Genomic DNA, 24,082 nt, shown 5'->3' with positions numbered 1-24,082 from the left:
CCTTGTCTATAGGGTCAGGCAGGGGCCTGTGGAGAGTTCTGCCTTGTGGAAATGGTCTGGAGGACTCTGGACAGGGCTGGCTCAGGCCTTGACAGATAGGTTTGTGTGTGTCTGTGTGTGTGTTGTGTATGTGTGTTGTGTTTGTTGTGTGTGTGTTGCATATGTTGTGTCTGTGTTTTGTGTCATGTCTGTGTGTTGTGTGTGATTTTTGGGTGTGTGCATGTTGTGTGTGTTATGAATGTGTGTTGTGTGTGTGTGTTTTGTGTGTGTTCTCTGTTTGTTGTGTATGTGTGTTATCCCCGGTAGGACCACGGGGAGAGGAGGGGACTGCAGCTGCCCTGGGATCATGCACCCAGCACTGGGAGGCCGGGCTGTCTTGTCCTGTGCAGGCTCAGCCTGCAGATCCACCTGTCCTGAGCAGTCCAGTGTCATGGACTGCTCCAGCAGGAGGAAGTTGTCCTCCTCCTCCTCTTCCTCCTCATCCCCTTCCCCCTCCCCTCCTCACTCCTTCCCCCTGTTCCCCTTCCTCCTCTCTCACCCTCTCCTCCTTCCCTCTTCCCTTCCAGCACAGCATCCCTCCCCTCCACACACACCCCACAGCATGTGGGGCTGTTCTGCCCACAGGCTTGGTGGGCAGTGGCCAAGGCTGAGGCCAAGGCTGGAACCACCTGCACTCTGGAAATTAGATTCCCAGTCTAAAGACATGGCAGAGTCAGGAGGGGTCAACTGCTCTGGGTCGCCTGCAGACCTGGGCTGCAGTGCTCTCACTGGCATGTCAAAGGCCTGGCCACCCAAGACATCTGGAAGGAACCCACAGCCCAGGATTGCTGTCCGTGGGATAAATGCACCTCCCAACCCCATATCCTACAGGCTGTGCACGACCTGCCATGACACGGAGATCAGAGTGTCCCCCGAGGATGGAGCAGCCCCGCCCAGCCAGTGTAGTGCTCCTGTGGGGCAGACTGGAAGACCGCAGCCTCGCTCCTGGCTCCCTGCTGCAGCTGCCACCACCTGCCCCAACAGTGGCCCAGACAATGGAGCCCTAATCTTCGCAGTCCACGTCTGATATCTGTCTGAAGCTAGTACCTCTAACGCCGCCTCTCACCCAGACCCTCCTAGTACTGGGAGGCCCAGGCTCCACCCCTCCCCGCCACACAAGCTGCCGCCATTTGTCTAGCCGTGTGAGTGACTGGGCAAAGTGGGGCGTGACTTCTGAACCGCCCAGTGAGCAGTTCCCTGACTCTTAGCCTGTTGGGCCAAAAAAAAAAAAAACAAACAAACAAACAAAAGGAAAAGGCCTGGTGGCATGGGTCATGTAGGGAGTGCCTGCTTAGCAGTGAAAGCCCCAAAGTCAAACCTCAATATTGCAAATAGGGACATTTTGACAGTTTCTTTACCTATTTGTATTCCTTTTATTCCTTCTTCTTGCCTAATTGCTCTGGCTACGAATTCCAGTACTATGTTGAATAGGAGTGGAGATAGTGGGCATCCTTGTCTGGTTCCTGATTTTAGAGGGAATGGTTTCAGTTTTTCTCCATTAAGTATAAGGCTGGCTGTAGGTTTGTCATATATAGCTTTTATAATGTTGAGGTACTTTCCTTCTATTCCTAGTTTTCTTAGAGCTTTTATCATGAAATGGTGTTAGATCTTATCAAAGGCTTTTTCTGCATCTATTGAGATGATCAAGTGGTTTTTGTCTTTGCTTCTGTTAATGTGGTTTATTATGTTTATTGTTTTTTGTATGTTGAACCACCCCTGCATCCCTGTGATGAAGCCTACTTGGTCGTGGTGAATAATCTTTTTTATGTGTTGTTGAATTCGGTTTGCCATTATTTTGTTGAGGATTTTTGCGTCAATGTTCATTAAGAAGATTGGCCTATAGTTCTCCTTTTTGGAGGTGTCTTTGCCTGGTTTTAGGATAAGTGTAATACTGGCTTCATAAAATGTGTTTGGCAGTTTTCCTTCCCTTTCTATTTCATGGAACAGTTTAAGGAGGGTTGGTATCAGTTCTTCTTTAAAGGTCTGATAGAATTCAGCAGAGAATCCATCAGGTCCTGGACTTTTCTTTTTGGGGAGACTCTTGATTGCTGCTTCAATTTCATTTTGTGTTATAGGTCTATCCAGGTGATTAATTTCCTCTTGGTTCAGTTTTGGATGATCATATGTATCTAGAAATCTGTCCATTTCTTTTAGATTTTCAAATTTATTTGAATAAAGGTTCTCAAAGTAGTCTCTGATGATTTCCTGGACTTCCATGGTGTTTGTTGTTATCTCCCCTTTTGCATTCCTGATTCCACTAATTTGGGTTTTTTCTCTCCTCATTTTAGTCAGGTTTGCCAGGGGTCTATCGATCTTGTTTGTTTTTTCAAAGAACCAATTTTTTGTTTCATTCTTTGTATGGTTTTTTTGGTTTCTATTTCATTGATTTCAGCTCTTATTTTTATTATTTCTCTCCTTCTATTTGTTTTGGGATTTGCTTGTTCTTGTTTTTCTAGGAGTTTGAGATGTATCATTAGGTCATTGATTTGGGATCTTTCAGTCTTTTTAATATATGCACTCATGGCTATAAACTTTCCTCTCAGGACTGCCTTAGCTGTGTCCCATAGGTTCCGGTAGGTTGTGTTTTCATTTTCATTGACTTCCAGGAACTTTTTAATTTCCTCTTTTATTTCATCAATGATCCATTCTTCATTAAGTAATGAGCTATTTAGTTTCCAGCTGTTTTCATGTTTTTTGTCTTTACTTTTGTTGTTGAGTTCTACTTTTACTGCATTGTGATCAGATAATATGCATGGTATAATTTCTATTTTCTTGTATTTGCTGAGTCTTGCATTGTGCCCTAGGATATGATCTATTTTGGAGAAGGTTCCATGGGCTGCTGAGAAGAATGTATATTGTGTAGAAGTTGGATGAAATGTTCTGTAGACATCTACTAGGTCCATTTGATCTATTGCATATTTTAGATCTTGGATTTTTTTATTGATTTTTTGTTTGGATGACCTATCTATTGATGATAATGGGGTGTTAAAGTCTCCCACAACCACTGTGTTGGCGTTAATATATGCTTTTAGGTCTTTCAGGGTATGTTTGATGAAATTGGGTGCATTGACATTGGGTGCATACAGGTTGATAATTATTATTTCCTTTTGATCTATTTCCCCTTAAACTATATGGGTAGAGATACTTAAAATGCTATAAACTGTTATTAGAAATGTATACTAGTACGTTTACCTGAGGAAATATTAACTTGTTTTTATGAACAATGGAAGGAATTAGGCACCAGTGGCATATGCCTGTGATCCTGGCTACTCAGGAGACAGAGATCAGAAAGATTGGAGTTCAAAGCCATCCAGGGCAAACTTTTCAGGAGACCATATCTGAAAAACCCTATTCAAAAAAGTTCTGAGGGAATGGCTCAAGTGGTAATCTGCCTAGCAAGCTTGAGGTCCTGAGTTTAAACCCCAGTGTTGCCTGAAAAAAATGTAGCCTTGTTTAAAATAGTGTCTGCTGTTTAAACATTTCTAAATTTTATGTGGTCTAAATAAAAAGTTTTCCCTTGATGGCAAACACACAGACACAAATTCTGTAATGAAAGTTTCAAATGACATGAAAGGGGTGGTTTGTACATTTGGTTTCTGTATACTCAAAAAAGTCCTAAATTTTATACCATGAAAGGAGAGCACTTCCAGGAGGAAGCACTCCATCCCACACTATCAACAAGCAGAGACTGTGATGAAGCAATGTTCCAAGCTGTGGGCTTGGAATCATGAAGGAATGGTGAAGCATGCAGACACTTGCAGTATCCAGACATGATCCCAACATAGGTCTGAAGGGAGGGCAGATGAAGTGGGGTCATCTGAACCCTTGGAGGAGATTTCAGGGGACCTAGGATAACTGTCCCAAGGATCTGTCCTCCTTTCCTTCCATTTGCAGCTGGCCCCACAGATGCAGGTCACATACACGGACTGGGAGTTACAGACCAGAGGAGCCAGCCTCCAGGGAGCAGAGCGGGGAAAAAAGGTACAGAACCAATGGGGAGAATCACCAGCACATTGGACTGAATTCAATCAAGTTTCATGGCCTTCACCCACATCCAGTCATGTAATAAATATCTACTGCACTTCTGCAGTGTTTCAGCACTGTTCTAAGTGTTGAGTAGAAAGCAATGGAAAAACCACATCAGGAGAGTGGCAGCCCACAGAGCTTACACTCTAATAAGGGGAAGTCAGACAATAGCTCCCAGTAAGCAGAGATTGGGATGGTTAATCCTAGTTGAAAATGTAACTGCATTGAAGGATGCCTAGAAAATGGTAACACCCATCTGCTATGTCTGTGAAGGTGTTTCCATAGACAGGTATGTGAACAAACCGAGGGCAAAACCAGCCCTGAATGTGTGCAACACTGGCCAACAGAAGGGAGGCCTGGATGGAACAAAACTAGAAATTGGGAAACTCAACTGTGGGTAAAAGTTCAAGTCTTCTTAAGGGGTTATGTGTGTCCCTGCCATCGTTTTCTGTTGACCTCAGACTCCAGCTTCTTCACCTTTGAACATGAACTCACCAGTGATTCTCCAGGGAGCTTTCCAGTCCTTTAGGTTGGACTGGGGCTGCATCTTTGGTCCCTCTTGTTCTGAGGCTTCCAGATTCATGGACTGGGCAGCTACTGGTTTCCCAGTCTCTTCAGTCTCTTTCCCATTGTGGGACTCTCCAGCCTCTGGTCACATAAGGCAATTTAATAAATCCCCTCTTATAATTGTATATACATTCTACTGGTCCTGTTTCTGTAGAGAACTCTGACTGATACACAAATAGCAAAACATGCTCTGTAGACAGTTACAATAGGGTGGCCATACAATGAGGGTATAACAAAAGGAAACAGGTAAGCTGACCTCTGAAGGAAAAGAACGCTGGGAATATAAGGGAGAATATTTAGGCATTATGAACAGATAGTTTGAAGGCCATGGGGGGAAATGGAGTAAGACAGTGGATGAGGAGGTGAGTGGGCACTGGGTGGGCAGGATCTCTGCAGGTTCTGTAGTGCAGTGTGAAAATACCAGGCAGTGTTTTTATTTCTTTGGGGTGGGATGAGAGATATGTCTGCACAGATTTTATTGGCTTGGAAAGAATAGAATTGAAGGGGCCAGGGTCTACCTGAGAGTACACGAGCTAGGTAAGGACCTGGAAAGGAAAAGACATATTGCGGCTGTATTTGCAAAGTTGCAGGGGGCAGAGAGGAATAAAGAATGATTCTTTTTCTTCTTCTTCTTTTTTTTTTGCAGTACTAGGGTTTGAACTCAAGCCTACACCTTGAGTCACTTCATCAGTCCTCTTTTGTATGGATTTTTTTGAGATAGGTCCTCACCAGCTATTTGCCCAGGCTGGCTTTGAACTGTGATCCTCCTAATTGCTGCCTCCTGAGTACCTATGATTACAGGCCTGACTCACCAGCACTCAGCTGTTTTTGTTTTTCTTTTGAAGGGCTGGGGTTGGAGCCCAGGACCTTGCACAGCTAGACAAGAAGCTACCACTGAGCTACACACCTGCTCTTTTATTGAAGTCTTAATCTGCATTTCCTCAATGGCTAATGGTGTTAAACATGTTTTCGGGTGCATACTCCTTATCTGTGAATCTTCTTCAGGGAAACAGCTCCTCATAACTTTTGCTTATGTTCTAATTAGAGTACCTTTTTTCCTCTTGAATTTTGAGAGAACTTTATATGTTGATGTAGTAGTTCTTTATTCATTACATGCCTGCGTATATGTCCTCCCTCTCCTAACATACAGTCTTGGTTTTAAGTTATGACAAAATCCAATTGCATTTATTTTTCCCTATATGGATTTTTGGTTTTGGTATCAAGTCTTAAGCACTCTACAGCTGGGAAGTAGCTCAGTTCTAAACCACTTGCTTGTTTAGCTTGTGCAATGTCCTTGGTTTGATCTGCAACACAGAAAAACAAAAACTATATCTAGCTAGCCCCAGATTATGAAGATATTTTCTTAATGGTGAAAGAAGACTTTTCATAAATTTTTATTTGTTTCTTTTGGATTTTGTTTTTTTTTTTTTTTGTAGTACTAGGATTAAACTTATTACTTGGTCTGGGAGGAAAGGGAGTAGGGTTACAGTGAGTGACACATAGAAGGATGAGGTACTGGTAGTTTCCTTTGTCTTTATCTTTGGTGGTCACATGTTCAACATACATATGTAGCAGGGTCTTAAAAGCTGGTTTTTCTGAGGAGCACTGACTCCTTACTGGGTGGGGCCCATGAATTAACTAAAGGCAGAAATAGTTAGATGACCCCAAAGCCTCTCTTCCATAAAAATGGGAGGAATAAATTGACAGTGGTGAAAATGTAACTGGACTTCAAAAGTGAAAAAAACCTTTTTTTTGGTGGCCCTGGGATCTCAGACTTGTTAGACAGACTTTCTAGCACTTAAGACAATTCATCAGCCCTGTTTTATGTTGAGTTCTTTTGAGGACTGTTTATCTGGGATGGCTTCTAACTGTGATCCTCCTGATCTCTGCCTCCTGAGTAGCTAGGATTACAGATATGAGCAACTGTTGCTAGCTCAAGGGAAAGTCAGAACTTTGAGAGGATGACTCTCCCTGTCCTCCTCTTTGTCTGATGAATAATGAACCTCATTTCCTTTTTGTCAAAACCCTGGTCACCTTATTTTTGAATTGACTTTGAGGCCAGGGAACCAGCTTTCTGGCAACACATCCATTTATTCACTACATTTATCCCTCTCTACATACTTCTGTACATGTGTGCTCAAGCTCTGATTCCCCGATGGGCCCCTTTACCTCCACCTAGATTCACTGGCTACCACTTCCAGCAGGCCATAGCCACTCTGCAAACTTCCAGTCCTGTACATTTCTACAAGGTAAAGATACTTTTTAAAATAAATAAAATGTAACTACTGCCACCTTCTTGTGGGCCACAAGGTTTACTCCTCCACAGTAGTCTCTGGTTTCCTACAGAATCCCAGCTGGGACTACAAACTGGAATTCCCCAGCTTCAGTCTGAGAAAAGGAAAGGAAAAAAGTGCCCAGATTGTCTAAACTCAGTTAATCTGATATTTATGGCAGTGTTCTCACCTCCAGCTCACATTTTCTCCTTAGAGCCCTGGTTCTCAAGCTAATCTTCAGTGAAGTGACACTAAAATTAGCCCCTCTACCCAGTACAATTGTACCCTTTTGTGTCCAGCCCAAAGAAAAGGGGACAAAGAGAGGTTAGTGGCACACTGTTTCTGGCCTACTGCTAGGAAAAGTGTCTTCTCTTACTAGAAGATACTGGCTCACTGTCAATAACCCTAGCAGCAGCTGCTCTTCCTAAAGATCAGCCCTGCACAGAAAGCCTCACTCCTCTAAGTGTGGTCTCCAAATTTCCAGAATATTTGCAGAAGCAGGTCTGCTGTCAGCACATATAACTAGGCAAGGGCCATCTCTCACGTACTGTTCCTGATGATAAGCAACACAGCCAATTCTCATTTTCCCACCTCTCTCTCTCCCCTCTTCTCTCTCTCTCTCTCTTTCTCTTTTCCTCCTTCCTTCTATTTCTCACTATTCTCAGTTTATGAGTATTATACCCTTGTGATCAAATACTCCTGCAATCCATAAGAATACAGAGGAAAACACCAGAACCTTCTCAACCCCATCTATCTCTCACCAGGGGTAATCACAGTTAACAAGCATATTTGCTTCTGGTTTTTGTCCATTCATCTGTATCTCTTTATCTGTAAGTATGTGTACATATACGTTCTCTTTTCTTTATTTAAGTTGACTTGTATTGTATTCATTGTTCCTATTCTTGTTCTTTTACTAAGTGGAGGTGGAGGACTTGTCAGGCCAGTACATATAAACCTACCTCATTCACTCTATGAACTCTATATTAATTTATGTAAGGACTTTTGTGTAAATGGATACTCAGGTTGGTAATACCCAGCATAATCAATGATGGTTGAGTTATGTGTCAACTTGGCTAAGTTATATTCTCCATTTTGTTTTTTTTTAATCTAAACTGGTGTTTACAAAGGAATAGGTATTGCTGGTAAGATATTTGTTAGAAGTGATGAACATTCAGTGACTGCTAAAAAGTTAACCTGGAGTCTCATCCTGGAAGTGACCCAACTACAACACAAATGTGGCAACACAGGTCAGGGCCTTGGAAGGAACCTAATTAGGAAACTGATGACAAAGACATCAAGGGAAGAGGTAAATGTACTCACCTCATGGAATGAGTAAAATGCATAAAAGTATTTGTATCCCATACAAATGCCCACAAAATTGTGTCCATCACAATGTGAAGGATTTTAACAATCAAGTAGATAAGATGATCATTTGTGGGAATACCAGTCAGTCTCTTTTACCAGGACCATAGGCTCATGAACAAAGTGGCCATGGTGGCAGGGATGGCTCAGCAGCATGGACTTTCATTCACCAAGGTCAACATGCCTATAGTCACTGTCTGAGTGTCCAAATTAACAGGATGAGAGACCAGCATTGAATCCTTGATAAAGCACCATTCCCTAGACTAATCTGACTGCCACTTAGTGGTAGGTTGAAAGTGAAGGGGCAGTGATTAGTTCTTACTGAAATAGACACATCCTCTGCATACAAATTTGCCTTCCCTACAGACACTGCTTCTGCACAATTTATCATCCGTGGACTTACACAGTACCTTATCTAGCCTCTTGGCATAGCTTCTGGTTGAGGACATCCTTTCCCGGCTAATAAATGTGGCAATGACCTGTGCTCATGGATTCACCAACTTACATGCTCCTCACCATCTCTTTTTTGAACTAGTTTTTATTTTTTTTACTGTCACCTTATTTATTGGTTTTAATTTTATTTTATCATTTTAAAATTTACTTACATGTGTATACTTTATTTGGGCCACCACCCCCACTGCACTCCTCACCATCTTCAATACTGGAATGGTCTTTTGAAAATTTAGAGAGAGCTGGGCACCAGTGGCTCATGCCTGTAATCCTAGCTACTCAGGAAGCAGAGATCAGGAGGTTCGCATTTCAAAGCATGCCTAGACTCAAGGGAGTGAAATGGAAACTCTACCAGTTGCTATTACTCTTGGTGATCCATGGGTAAAATATGTGCTTATTTTTTTTTAGCCTTGTGTGCTCTGCTGGTCTAGCGGTCTTACAGTTTTTTGTTTGTGTGTTTTAATGCTGTTCTGCTTTTTTGGCCATATTAGAGATTAAACTTCAGATCTCTACAAATTGAGCCAGGTTCTGGGTTCTTTTTTGTTCTCATTTGTTTCTCAGAAAAGGTCCCATGTTTTTGCTCAGGCCAAGTGTGATCTTCTGCCTCCTGAGTTGCTGGGACCATAGGCAGGTGCCACCCACATCCAGCTTGTTGTTTTTGAACTGGAGTTTGGACTTCTTGCTTGCTAGGCAGGTGCTCTACCTCCAGCCTTTCTTGCTCTGGTTATTTTTGAGATATGGTCATACATTTTTTCTCAGACCAGCATGAACCAACTGAACCAACATCCTTCTCTGAAGGTTCGTGCCATCCCTGGGGTGACAGGCACATGCTACCATTCATTGCAGTAAAGACTTTCAAACATTTTTGTCCAGACTGGCCAGAAACTGCAATTCTCCTAATCTAAACTTCTTAAGTAGCTAGGATTAGAGGTGTAAGTCACTAGCACCTGACTTCCAGTTTGTTATTGAGACAAAGTCTCACTAACTATTGCCCAGGCTGACCTCAAATCACCATCCTCCTATTTCCACTTCCTGGAGCTGAACCTAAAGGTCTTAGTTTATGGGTTTTTGGTGCTACTGGAGGTTGAATTCAAGTCTTGCACTTGCTTGGCAGGTATTCTATTTTGTGAGAAACATCAGTTCTTTATGTTTAGTTAGGTTTTTGTTAGTTAGTTTATTTGTTTTTAGTTTTGATTGGTGGTGCCAGAATTTGAACCTGATTGGTGCTGTGGCACTTTCTAGGCAGGTGCTCTATGACTTGAGCCAAGCCTTCAGCTTGAACTTAGGGACTACACCTTAAGGCAATCCACCAACCCTTTTTTGTGATGATTTTTTTCACAATAGCATCTCAAGAACTATTTGCCTGGGCTGGCTTTGACCTGTGATTGTCCTGATCTCTGCCTTCTGAGTAGCTAGGATTATAGGTGTGAACCACTGGTTTCAGGCCCCAGTCTTCTTTAGTTAGTATTTGAGAAAAGTTCTCACTTTTTCCTTTTTGCCCAGGTCAGCCTGGACCTCTATCCTCCTATTTGTGTTTCCCTATGTAGCTGGAGAGAACAGATGCATGCCACTGTGCCCCACCATTTGTTGAAATGTGGTCTTAGTGAATTAACCTCTTGGGAGCTACACTACTTCTTTTAGGGAAACCATGGCTCAATCATGACAGTAGCAGAGAGGCTAACGTTCTTGTTTCAGAATGTTATGAAGTATGAAAACATGAGGTGTGGCAGGCTGCAGATCTCTGCGAGGTCTATGGGTGATGCTGGCATGCCAGAGATATAGTGGCTGGAAAGAAAGAAAAAATGAAAGGTGGGGGAAAGGAGAGAGAAAGGCTGGAGAAGTACAAGAGGAACACTTAAAAGCAAAAAGAATTTCATTCATTCATGAACATTTATAAGCACTATGTAACAAGCTCTGGTACATTCTGGAGATATGAAGAATAAGGTGAACAATGACCTTCGCAGTGCATACCTGTCTCATACCTGTAATCCTAGGTACCTTGAGGCTAGTGGAGTGGCTCAAGCATAAGAATACCTGCCTAGAAAGCATTAGGCCATGTGTCCAAACCTCAGCACCATCAGAAAACAAACAAACAAAAAACAAACTCAGACATAGTACTTGGGAGGCAAAGATCAGGAGGATCATGACTTGAGCTCAGCCTAGGCAAATAGTTCTGGAGACCCCCCCCCATCTACAAAACAACCAAAGCAAATAGACTAGAGGTGTGGCTCAAGTAGTAAAGTACCTGCTTTGCAATTGCAAAGCCCTAAATTAAAACCCCAGAAATGCCAAAGAGAAACAAACAAAAAAGACAACTAATTTTGTTTTTATAATTACAAGTGCTCCAAAAAATGAAGTATACAGCATACTAATATCCAAAGTCAGGAGGTCAGGGCTCTCAAATGTGGCTGGGACATTTGATGAACTAATAACAGATGTGCTCTGTGTATGCAAGGACCCTGAGGTTTCTGCTCTTGCTGGTGAACTTGAGTGCTGTATAAGAAGACCCATCTGTGTTCCCAGGTCATTCTGTCCAGACCTTGAGAGGAGCGTGTAAGTGATGGGCACAGCTGGGTTGCCTCAAGCCTCAACGAGGAGCTTTGGAGAGCTTTGTCCAGCTGTTGGGAGGTCAGTGTGAGACTGTGGTTAGGGACAAAGGCTAGCAAAGAAGCTGAAGAAATCTGGACAGTCACAGTTGGGTGACATTCATATCTGTAGCAACCAAATAAAAATAGAGCTGGATGAATGTTAGGTTGTGCCAGACAGTTTTCTGGGGGCCTTGGACCAACCTGGTTCTCTCCCACTTCTCTTTTGTAGTTGTCAAAATATAGCCGTGAAATCTTCTGGGAATGATATCCTGAGATAGGGAGGGATTAGCCTGAAACCCAGTCTCTGATCTAGTTCCTCTAGAGGAGATGTCCTTGGATGCTTTGGCAGTGTGTCATGCCCCAGAGGTGTGGAGTTGGGTATAAAACAAACCCCACTCCTGCTTTCCAGACTCCGTCAGTTGGTAAGCAAATAGGCAGTGCACAACTGAAACTCCATCATTCCTGGGAATTTTTCTGAGTTTTTAGAGAATGGGTCCTGATGAATTCTAGGAATCAGATATTATAAGGCTTCAGAAGGCAAGTAGTTTACTGTCTGAAAAAATAAGAAAGGTTCCCAAACTTTCCTGGTTTGTCTCTACTGTCTCAGCACACATAAGCCAAAAGACATTAAGAAGTTAGGTGCGACCAGAAGCAGGTGGCCCACACCTATACGCCTAGCTTCTTGGGAGACTAAGATGGAGAAGTCAGGGATTTGAGATCAGCCCCAACAAACAGTTTGAGAGACCTTATCTCCAAAATAACCAGATAAAAATGGATTGGAGGTGTGACTCAAGTGGCAAGCCCTGAGTTCAAACCCCTAACACATGCAAGGACCTGAGTTCCATATCCTCCACCACCAGGAAAATCCACCCAACCAAACAATCCTCCCCAAAAAAACCTGACACTTTTCTAAACTGATAAAAATATTTTGCATTTTCCTAATGTGATAAACAATGGTGGAACTGGATGATGGATAAAGGAGTGCCACTCACTGTAATTTCTCTTCAACTTTTTATGCATGTTTAAATTTTTCATGATAAAATGTTGGAATTTTAATTGAACTCTGTATGTAAGATCTGCATTGTGCTGTGTTTTAATGATATCTAAGAGAGAGTGAGACAGAGTGAAAACTTGGATCTAGTTAGGGGGTGGGTAAATAAGTAATGAAAGGAAAAGCATCCTATGGGATCATAGGTATGGTTATCCTGAGTAGGAAATCTGTTTTTATGTGCTCTGTGCCTGGGTTTTTGGAGTAGGACTAAGGTTGGTGCAAGCAGCTGTGAAAGATGGTACTGACTTCTTCAACAAGGCCCTAGGATGGTCTCCCTCTCCCTACTCTGAGAAGCTGAGTCACAAAACCCACCAGCATCCCACACTGTCAGCACTACAGTGCAAGTAGAGGACTTGAAATAAGGACAAACCTGACTTCAGCCTCTGCATCCCCTAAAGTGCCCCCCCACCTCCTCAGTGTAGCACCAATCCCGTGTGCTCAAGATAAGAGCACATGGATTATGAAAACAAGATAATATGCCTCCAAAACACACGAAAACTACATCGTCAGGTATTTTTTTCTGCTTTCTCTGCCTAATTCATCCATAACCTGGAAAATTTTGATCAATAGCAAACTGATCTCTCTTGTTACATTATGAGGTCTTCAAAAGGGTCTTCTTCCAGTACAGATTTTGGCAGACAACCAGCCTTTACAAAATGTGAGTAATCTCAAAACAACCTCTGTTAACTGGACTAAAATCCCTTGGACAGTGTTACTCCTAGCTTTATTTCTATTCACATCCCCCACACCTTTTTATCTAGAACTTCATGCTTCAGCCATTATAATAATTTTAATTCTCTGTTTCTGAATGTTATATAAATTCTCATAAGCTGCTTTCTTTGCCTTAAATAACCTTTCTATAGTCTCCATTTTTCTCCCTCATCTCAGGAATTACTCCATCATTTATTTCTTTCCTTTCACTTAGTGATCATATTACCAGTTGTGAATATATTATCTTTAAAATATGTGTTTCAAACTTGCAAGTAATTGTGACTAATGGTTTTGTTAAATTGCATAATACAAATAAGGGAGAGGCAGCTCTTATGCATATTCCATAATGTGATCCACAGCATATTTTTATGAAAAATAATAGGGCACATATTTCTGTCTTTAGAGAAACTGGATCAACTGCACAGCAAGACACCATGATTTTCCAATCTCTTGGGGTCTGCCAGAATCAGATTTATGCTGTATGTCTCTTTCTTTTTATAAATCTGCTCACTTACATTTTGTGCCTTACTTCCTACCACATTCCCCACATGATGATAAAAGAAAAATGATTAGAAGATATAAAACAATCACCAAATAAATAGGAGAAATTCAATAGCAACACTTTGTGGTTACTGGAAAAATTTTACAAACATGTTAAAATATGGGTGAATTTTTTTTAATTTGTAGCAACAGAGATTGAAAGAATGCTCCTTTGATGATGCAGGAAAATAAATACCTGCTTTGGCAAGTATTTGCCTTAACTTAAAATGGGAATGATGCAATGGATTCATTAAGGGAGGGAGAACAGTAAATGATTTTCTCCCTACTACAGATATTTACATATTACAAGAAGGTCTTTAAGAGAGGATAAAACCTTTAAGCACTCACAAGTTATGTGGAGTTATAAATAATATGACTCTGTGAATCCTCACTGAGTTAATATATTGGAATCTGTATTATAAAATGTGAGTGCATTGATTTAAAAATTTTTAACTCACACTTGGCTTCTACAAGAGATATTGAAATACATGTTAAATTACCATGTTACAAGGCTTTGAAAATAATCAGCATAAAATTTATCAGCATAAAAATCCTAATATCAGAAGCAACAGCATTAAATACATGTTTGTTGAATGTTTGTGGAAACTAAGACCTGAAAGGTTTATAAGTTATTTTTTTTCCTTTTTCTTTTATTATTCATATGTGCATACAAGGCTTGGTTCATTTCTATTCCCCTGCCCCCACCCCCTCCCTTACCACCCACTCTGCCCCCTCCCTTTCCCCACCACCCCCTCAATACCCAGCAGAAACTATTTTGCCCTGATTTCTAATTTTGTTGTAGAGAGAGTATAAGCAATAATAGGAAGGAACAAGGGTTTTTGCTGGTTGAGATAAGGATAGCTATACAGGACATTGACTCACATTGATTTCCTGTCCGTGGGTGTTACCTTCTAGGTTAATTCTTCTTGAACTAACCTTTTCTCTAGTACCTGTTCCCCTTTTCCTATTGTCCTCTGTTGCTTTTAAGGTATCTGCTTTAGTTTCTCTGCGTTGAGGGCAACAAATGCTAGCTAATTTTTTAGGCGTCTTACCTATCCTCACCTTTCCCTTGTGTGCTCTCACTTTTATCATGTGCTCATAGTCCAATCCCATTGTTGTGTTTACCCTTGATCTAATGTCCACATATGAGGGAGAACATATGATTTTTGGTCTTTTGGGCCAGGCTAACCTCACTCAGAATGATGTTCTCCAATTCCATCCATTTACCAGCGAATGATAACATTTCATTCTTCTTCATGGCTGCATAGAATTCCATTGTGTATAGATACCACATTTTCTTAATCCATTCGTCAGTGGTGGGGCATCTTGGCTGTTCCCATAACTTGGCTATTGTGAATAGTGCCACAATAAACATGGGTGTAGGTGCCTCTGGAGTAACAGTCTTTTGGGTATATCTCCAAGAGTGGTATTACTGGATCAAATGGTAGATCGATGTCCAGCTTTTTAAGTAGCCTCCAAATTTTTTTCCAGAGTGGTTGTACAAGTCTACATTCCCACCAACAGTGTAAGAGGGTTCCTTTTTCCCCACATCCTCACCAACACCTGTTGTTGGTGGTGTTGCTGATGATGTCTATTCTAACAGGGGTGAGGTGGAATCTTAGTGTGGTTTTAATTTGCATTTCCTTTATTGCTAGAGATGGTGAGCATTTTTTCAAGTGTATTTTGGTCATTTGAATTTCTTCTTTTGAGAAAGTTCTGTTTAGTTCACTTGCCCATTTCTGTATTGGTTCATTATTTTGGGGAGAATTTAGTTTTTTAAGTTCCCTATATATTCTGGTTATCAGTCCTTTGTCTGATGTATAGTTGGCAAATATTTTCTCCCACTCTGTGGGTGTTCTCTTCAGTTTAGAGACCATTTCTTTTGATGAACAGAAGCTTTTTAGTTTTATGAGGTCCCATTTATCTATGCTATCTCTTAGTTGCTGTGCTGCTGGGGTTGCATTGAGAAAGTTCTTACCTATACCTACTAACTCCAGAGTATTTCCTACTCTTTCTTGTATCAACTTAAGAGTTTGGGGTCTGATATTAAGATCCTTGATCCATTTTGAGTTAATCTTGGTGTAGGGTGATATACATGGATCTAGTTTCAATTTTTTGCAGACTGCTAACCAGTTTTCCCAGCAGTTCTTGTTGAAGAAGCAGCTATTTCTCCATCGTATATTTTTAGCTCCTTTGTCAAAGACAAGTTGGTTATAGTTTTGTGGCTTCATATCTGGGTTCTCTATTCTGTTCCACTGCTCTTCATGTCTGTTTTTGTGCCAGTACCATGCTGTTTTTATTGTTATTGCTTTGTAATATAGTTTGAAGTCAGGTATTGTGATACCTCCTGCATTGTTCTTTTGACTGAGTATTGCCTTGGCTATTCGTGGCCTCTTGTGTTTCCATATAAATTTAACAGTAGATTTTTCCATCTCTTTAATAAATGTCATTGGAATTTTGATGGGAATTGCATTAAACATGTAGATTACTTTGGGGAGTATCAACATTTTTACTATATTGATTCTACCAATCCATGAGCATGGGAGATCTCTCCACTTTCTATAGTCTTCCTCAATCTCTTTCTTCAGAAGTGTATCATTTTCCTTGTAGAGGTCTTTCACATCTTTTGTTAGGTTTACACCTATGTATTTGATTTTTTTGAGGCTATTGTAAATGGAATTGTTTTCATACATTCTTTTTCCGTTTGCTCATTGTTAGTGTATAGAAATGCTAATGATTTTTCTATGTTGATTTTATATCCTGCTACCTTGCTATAGCTATTGATAATGTCTAGAAGCTTCTGAGTAGAGTTTTTTGGGTCTTTAAGGTATAGAATCATGTCGTCTGCAAATAGGGATATTTTGACAGTTTCTTTACCTATTTGTATTCCTTTTATTCCTTCTTCTTGCCTAATTGCTCTGGCTACGAATTCCAGTACTATGTTGAATAGGAGTGGAGATAGTGGGCATCCTTGTCTGGTTCCTGATTTTAGAGGGAATGGTTTCAGTTTTTCTCCGTTAAGTATAATGCTGGCTGTAGGTTTGTCATATATAGCTTTTATAATGTTGAGGAACTTTCCTTCTATTCCAAGTTTTCTTAGAGCTTTTATCATGAAATGATGTTGGATCTTATCAAAGGCTTTTTCTGCATCTATTGAGATGATCAAGTGGTTTTTGTCTTTGCCTCTGTTAATGTGGTTTATTATGTTTATTGATTTTCATATGTTGAGCCACCCCTGCATCCCTGGGATGAAGCCTACTTGGTCATGGTGAATAATCTTTTTGATGTGTTGCTGAATTCGGTTTGCCATTATTTTGTTGAGGATTTTTGCATCAATGTTCATTAATGAGATTGGCCTACAGTTCTCCTTTTTGGAGGTGTCTTTGCCTGGTTTTGGGATAAGTGTAATACTGGCTTCATAAAATGTGTTTGGCAGTTTTCCTTCCCTTTCTATTTCGTGGAACAGTTTAAGGAGGGTTGGTATCAGTTCTTCTTTAAAGGTCTGATAGAATTCAGCAGAGAATCCATCAGGTCCTGGACTTTTCTTTTTGGGGAGACTCTTGATTGCTGCTTCAATTTCATTTTGTGTTATAGGTCTATTGAGGTGATTAATTTCCTCTTGGTTCAGTTTTGGATGATCATATGTATCTAGAAATCTGTCCATTTCTTTTAGATTTTCAAATTTATTTGAATAAATGTTCTCAAAGTAGTCTCTGATGATTTCCTGGACTTCCATGGTGTTTGTTGTTATCTCCCCTTTTACATTCCTAATTCTACTGATTTGGGTTTTTTCTCTCCTCATTTCAGTCAGGTTTGCCAGGGGTCTATCGATCTTGTTTATTTTTTCAAAGAACCAACTTTTTGCTTCATTAATTCTTTGTATGGTTTTTTTGGTTTCTATTTCGTTGATTTCAGCTCTTATTTTTATTATTTCTCTCCTTCTATTTCTTTTGGGATTTGCTTGTTCTTGTTTTTCTAGGAGTTTGAGATGTATCATTAGGTCATTGATTTGGGATCTTTCAATCTTTTTAATATATGCACTCATGGCTATAAACTTTCCTCTTAAGACTGCCTTAGCTGTATCCCATAAGTTCTGGTAGGTTGTGTTTTCATTTTCATTGACTTCCAGGAACTTTTTAATTTCCTCTTTTACTTCATCGATGATCCATTCTTCATTAAGTAATGAGTTGTTTAGTTTCCAGCTGTTTGCATGTTTTTTGTCTTTACTTTTGTTGTTGAGTTCTACTTTTACTGCATTGTGGTCAGATAGTATGCATGGTATTATTTCTATTTTCTTATATTTGCTGAGGCTTGCTTTGTGCCCTAGGATATGATCTATTTTGGAGAAGGTTCCATGGGCTGCTGAGAAGAATGTATATTGTGTAGAGGTTGGATGAAATGTTCTGTAGACATCTACTAGGTCAATTTGATCTATTGCATATTTTAGATCTTGGATTTCTTTATTGATTTGTTTGGATGACCTATCTATTGATGATAATGGAGTGTTAAACTCTCCCACAAACACTGTGTTGGCGTTTATATATGCTTTTAGGTCTTTCAGGGTATGTTTGATGAAATTGGGTGCGTTGACATTGGGTGCGTACAGATTGATGATTATTATTTCCTTTTGGTCTATTTCCCCTTTTATTAGTATGGAATGTCCTTCTTTATCTCGTTTGATCAATGTAGGTTTGAAGTCTACTTTGTCAGAGAAAAGTATTGCTACTCCTGCCTGTTTTTGGGGGCCATTGGCTTGGTAAATCTTCTTCCAGCCTTTCATCCTAAGCATATGCTTATTTCTGTCAGTGAGATGAGTCTCCTGTAAGCAACAAATTGTTGGATCTTCTTTTTTAATCCATTTTGTCAAGCGGTGTCTTTTGATGGGTGAATTAAGTCCATTAATATTAAGCGTTAGTACTGATAGGTATGTGGTGATTCCTGCCATTTAGTTGTCTTAGTTGTTTGAAGGTTTGATTCTGTGTACCTAACTTGATGTTATTCTCTACTGTCTTGCTTTTTCTTTTCCTGTGGTTTGGTGCTGCCTGCCTTTTCATGGTTAAGTTGGGTGTCACTTTCTGTGTGCAGGATCCCTTGCAGAATCCTTTGTAATAGTGGCTTTGTGGTCACATATTGTTTTAGTTTCTGCTTATCATGGAAGAACTTTTATGAGTTTCTGCTTATCATGGAAGACTTTTATTGCTCCATCTATTTTGAATGATACCTTTGCTGGGTAGAGTATCCTGGGGTTGAAGTTATTTTCATTCAGTGCCCAGAAGATCTCACCCCACGCTCTTCTTGCTTTTAATGTTTCTGTTGAGAAGTCTGCTGTGATTTTGATGGGTTTACCTTTGTATGTTACTTGTTTTTTCTCTCTTACAGACTTCAATATTCTTTCCTTAGTTTCTGAACTTGTTGTTTTAATGAGGATATTTCGTGGAGTAGTTCTATTTTGATCTGGTCTGTTTGTTGTCCTGGAGGCCTCTTGCATCTGTATGGGAATATCTTTCTCTAGATTTGGGAATTTTCCGTTATTATTTTGTTGAATATATTACGCATTCCCTTCACTTGCACCTCTTCTCCTTCTTTGATGCCCATGATTCTCAAGTTTGGTCTTTTGATGGAGTCAGTGAGTTCTTGCATTTTCTTTTCACAGGTCTTGAGTTGTTTAATTAATAGTTCTTCGGTTTTTCCTTTAATTACCATTTCATCTTCAAGTTCTGAGATTCTGTCTTCGGTTTGTTCTATTCTGCTGGAATGGCCTTCCGTTTTGTTTTGCAGTTCTGTTTCGTTTTTTTTTCTGAGGTTTTCCATATCCTGGCAGTTTTCCTCTTTAATGTTGTCTATTTTTGTCCTGAGTTCATTTACTCATTTATTCATTGTGTCCTCCCTTTCACTTTGGTGTTTATACAGTGCTTCTATGGTTTCCTTTATTTCTTCTTTTGCTTTTTAAAATTCTCTATTTTTGTTTTTTGGAATTTCTTGAGTGTCTCCTGTACATTTTGGTTGACCCTATCCAGAATCATCTCTATAAAATTCTTATTGAGTACTTGTAGTATGTCTTCTTTTAAATTATTCTTGTGGACTTCATTCGGTCCTTTGGCATAGTTTATCTTCATTTTGTTGGAGTCTGGATCTGAGTTTCTGTTCTCTTCATTCCCCTCTGGTTCCTGTACTAATTTTTTGCTGTGGGGAAACTGGTTTCCCTGTTTTTTCTGTCTTCCCATCATTGTCATTGGTGTTGTTACTGTCCCTGTACTTTGTGCAATTAAGTATTTTCTAGCTTGTAATGATAACAATGGTAATATTTAGAATGGAAGGGTGAGCTGAGATGGAAAGCAAGAAGTTAAAGAAAAGGGGAAAACAAATATACAGACAAGAGGGAGAAAGCAGAACAAGGTATCAGACAAGAGAGTTTCAAAGGTATAAACAGGGAATGTTAGTGTACTAATGGAGAGTAAGCTGAACAGACATTAGAGAGACAGAAAGAGCATTGAAAATCAAAGATAAAAAAATAAAAAATAAGTAAATGAAAGAAATATCTATATATAAAAATGAATTAAAATAAAATGGAAAATAGAAAATTAAAAAAACAAAACAAAACAATAAAAAAACAAAACAAAACAAAACAAAAAACAAAAAACTTCCAAGTTTATATGCAATGCAGTTTCAGTCTTAATAATTTGGGTGTCCGTCTCAATCTCCAGTCCTGGAGTTGGTGCCTCAGATGTTGTTCTGTAGTGGTCTCATCAAAGGGTATGCATAAAGTAGAACAAAACTACACACTCACACACACACACACACACACACACACACACAAACACAAAAAAAGCCCCACCAAGTGTCCCACGTTCAAATGCAGTACAGTTTCAGTAAGTTTTTCGGCTTACAGGTTTAATTCAGTTGTTCTCTCATCAAAGGTAGGGAGAAAAAGAAAAAAAAGAGTCTGGAGACAGTTCTGAGAGTGGTATCTACAACTGTGGCTTGCCTGCCAGCTGCTCTCAGCTTGCTGTAGGTGGCAGCGTTATTTATGCAGATCTCTGGGGTGAGCTAGCACTCACCTGGTCCCACAGGCTTTGTTTGTTCAGAATTCTCCTGTGCGGGAGCCTCTGCTACAGGCTTTCCCCTTTCCAAGCACTGGGAAAGGTGACACTGTCCCCGCGTTGTCAGGCCTACGTGTTTATTTACAGTTCATGTGGGAGGTGGGTCTTCCCCCCTCTCCTGTGCAGTTCTCCTCCCACCACCACTTTCACAAGCTTTCCTGCTCCTGCTTACTGGGCGGTGCTGCTGCTCCTGCCGGCCGCCATGTTTATTTACAGTTCACGTGGGAAGTGGGTCTTCCCTCCTCTCCTGTGGAGTTTTTCTCCCTCTGCCACTCTCACAAGCTTCCCCGCTCCTGGTTGCTGGGCACGCGCCCCGCTCCCACCAGAGCCTCTCTGGCCCGCCCAGCCTGCTTATTCACAGTCCTGGGAAGGGTTCCCTTCCCCCAATCTTCAGTGCTCAGGGCGCCCCACCCTCTTTCCAGCGTGTCTTAATTGTTCTTATTGCTTATTAGTCAGTTTCTCTTTTTTTCCCTGGGCGGAGGTCAGTCTGCCCAGTCTGTCAGTCTGCACGGGGCTATGTTGCTCTGGCCCAGGTTTGACTGTGGGAGTAACGCAGTACCCCGAAGCTCACCTGGTCCTAATCTTCCCAGTGGGTGCCGGCCACTGGTGGCCCGGGGGCCCAACTCGTTTCTCTGTTTAACGTGAAGTGGAGATTCTCTGCACCGGCTGGAGGTGTGGAGGGGTCAAAGTTATGCCTTTTCTCAGTGATTATGCCTGCAAAGTGTGTCTCAAGCATTTCTCCAAGATTTCACTATAGGAGGCTCACTTTCTGCTTCCTCCCTCTAGCCACCATCTTGGAATCCCCTATAAGTTATTTTTAATAAATAAATCTCAGGAGAACAAATGAGAGTAGCTGGAACACAATCAGAATCTTAAAAATTTGTAGAGTAAAAAAAAACTAGCACTGAAACCAGAAAGAAATGAAAATAAGGGAAAATTAGGGCAATGATAAGGAGTAAGTCATTGCTAAAATGACAGTAATCAGACAAAGACTGTATGGTTATCGATTCTCCTCTCACTAATCAAATAAAAACTATCATTAAATGTGCTTGCAGTCTGAACTGTGTTTTGGAATACTAAAGATCATGCACATTATTTCTGGAATTGGCAGTAGGATAATGAAAAATCATGTGAAATGAGAATAGATCAGGAGAATTTCCTTAGAATTTGGGAGTGAGGTTTGCCATGGAAGATGTAGCAACACAAGAATGGGTCATAGGAAAAGAATAATGCCTCATTGGACACTCTGTGTAGACAACTTTATTTTACTTACTCTGATAATTTGGTTTTAGACTTTTAGGAATTCTTAGTCATTAAACCTTCAGTGATTTTCCAAAAGGGGGTTAGAAACTTCCCTGAATCTTTAAATGTCCCTCTATAAGCTATCATTCAGCCTAAAGCCACAATAAAATGTGGTTTAATTCTTCCAATAATATTTTCAGTGTGTTTCTGTGTCTGAGACCTTGAGCTAAGGGTGTGTATGTGTGTGTGTGTGAAGAGACAAGAGAGAATATCCCTTCTGCCACAGAATTTTTAAATGAATAGCAGAGACATTTACTGATCAAATAGTGGCAGAGATATATGAACTTGTAACTGCAGATTTACTGTGAAGTAAATGTATATCATATATTGAAGTCAAATATTAGGAATACCCAAACTCATCAGGATGGCTGTTGGAATGCTTTGTTGAGAATGTGACATTTGGTGCTATCTTCAGCAGGTAGATGAGTATGAATTAGATAAGAAAATACAGGTAGAGAACAAAACTCCTGGTAAAGAGAAGTGTATCTGTCTAATGGGAAGACAGAGGTAAAACAGAATATTGAACAAAAGTAAATGTAAGGAATTCTTTACTATAATAAGGATTGGACTAGTGAGTTACTGGTTAGTAAGAAGCAAATAAAACTTAAACAATTCATGAATGGAAGTTAAAATTGGCAGACACTATCCTGGTAGCAGGGGTGGGCACCCAAGTAATGTCCCACTTCTCTCCAAGTGCAAGAGAGAGGATTTGTCAAAGAAGACACTGCTTTTGTTGGAGAGCAGAAAGGTAGCTGACATGCTCTAGTGGGAATGTGCTAAAATTCTTTTTCCCAGAGTATCAAGGAAAGTTGTTTCCTAGAATGTGATTCTTAGGAAGAATTTCTCTACAAAACAAGCATGGGAGCTAATCTGTTGGCCCTGAGCTGCTCATTTCTACAAACTGCAAGAACATTGTACTAGGAAAGCCATGTGTACTGCAGTGCCTGGCACTGGAGAAGACATCCATGCTGCAGAGTCTGGTCCCTGGAAGGTCCTATCTACAGCACCCTGCCAGGATGAGTGTGTCAGACCACAAAGCAAATGTCTTTCTACAAAGTCTTTTTAGTATCCTCTACTGATAAAACTTAAAAGCGTGCCAGATAGCTAAGGAAAAATAGTGCCTACCTCCAATCCTGACATGGTCAGTGAATTAAAGATTTGGTTTTGACAGACAATAAATTAATAAGTGTCCAAGGAACTGATTTTGTAGAAGGAGGTTCTATGCCTGTAAAACAAAACAGATTTGAGGAAATCACTCAAAAATTAGTAGAACTTTTTGAGGGAGATGTGGTTGTGGGTGCAGTGGAGCATTGTTCTGTTCACCCCTCCTCCTGGCTCACACTATTCACTCCTGCAGAGGAACAAGTAGGTCAGGAAGCTGCACTTTAGCCATGGCTTTTAAAGATACCAGGAAAACCCCCATGGAGCCGGAGGTGGCAACTCACCAAACTCAAATCACCCTCACCAGCTGAAATGTGAAGTCTCTGGAGAAGGTGGGTGCTGACTTGATCACAGGTGCCAAGGAAAAGAACCTCGAAGTGACAGGACCAGTCCGCATGCTGACCAAGACTTTGAGAATCACTACAAGAAAAACACCTTGTGGTGAAGGTTCTAAGATGTGGGATTGGTTCCACATGAGAATCCACAGCAACTCATTGACTTGCACAGCCCTTCTGAGATTGTTAAACAGATTACTTCCATCAGTACTGAGCCAGGAGTGGAAGTTGAAGTCACCACTGCAGATGCCTAAGTTAACTATTTTACTAAATTTAATAAACTGACTTATAAATTGTTTTTAAAAAAGAGTTCATAGAGGTTATTATCCTCATGGATTTTGGTTTGAATATAATTTAATGTTTCTTAAATATAGAAAGATGTTCAGATATTAAAACAGAAATACACAAGATTCAAAATATTGTTTATATGACCTCTCTCACAAGTACCCCATTTTGTGTGCATAGATTGTTGATATCTCCATATGACTAATAGGATTATTACAGTGTATGTGTTTCTAGATGCAACACTGCCCTTTTTACTTCACATTTGCATGACCAATTTTGTGTTTTCATTGTT

The 24,082-nt window shown here is 40.4% G+C and overlaps 1 pseudogene; it reads left to right on the top strand.

Annotated features, from left to right (window-relative positions):
• The first annotated feature begins 23,400 nt into the window (after nucleotides 1–23,400).
• On the top strand, nucleotides 23,401–23,759 carry LOC109676585 (small ribosomal subunit protein uS10-like; annotated as a pseudogene).
• The last annotated feature ends 323 nt before the right edge of the window (nucleotides 23,760–24,082 follow it).

This window comes from Castor canadensis, chromosome 18 (genome assembly GCF_047511655.1).
Source record: "Castor canadensis chromosome 18, mCasCan1.hap1v2, whole genome shotgun sequence".
NCBI lineage: Eukaryota > Metazoa > Chordata > Mammalia > Rodentia > Castoridae > Castor > Castor canadensis.
This window is presented reverse-complemented; position numbering and strand designations above follow the sequence as displayed.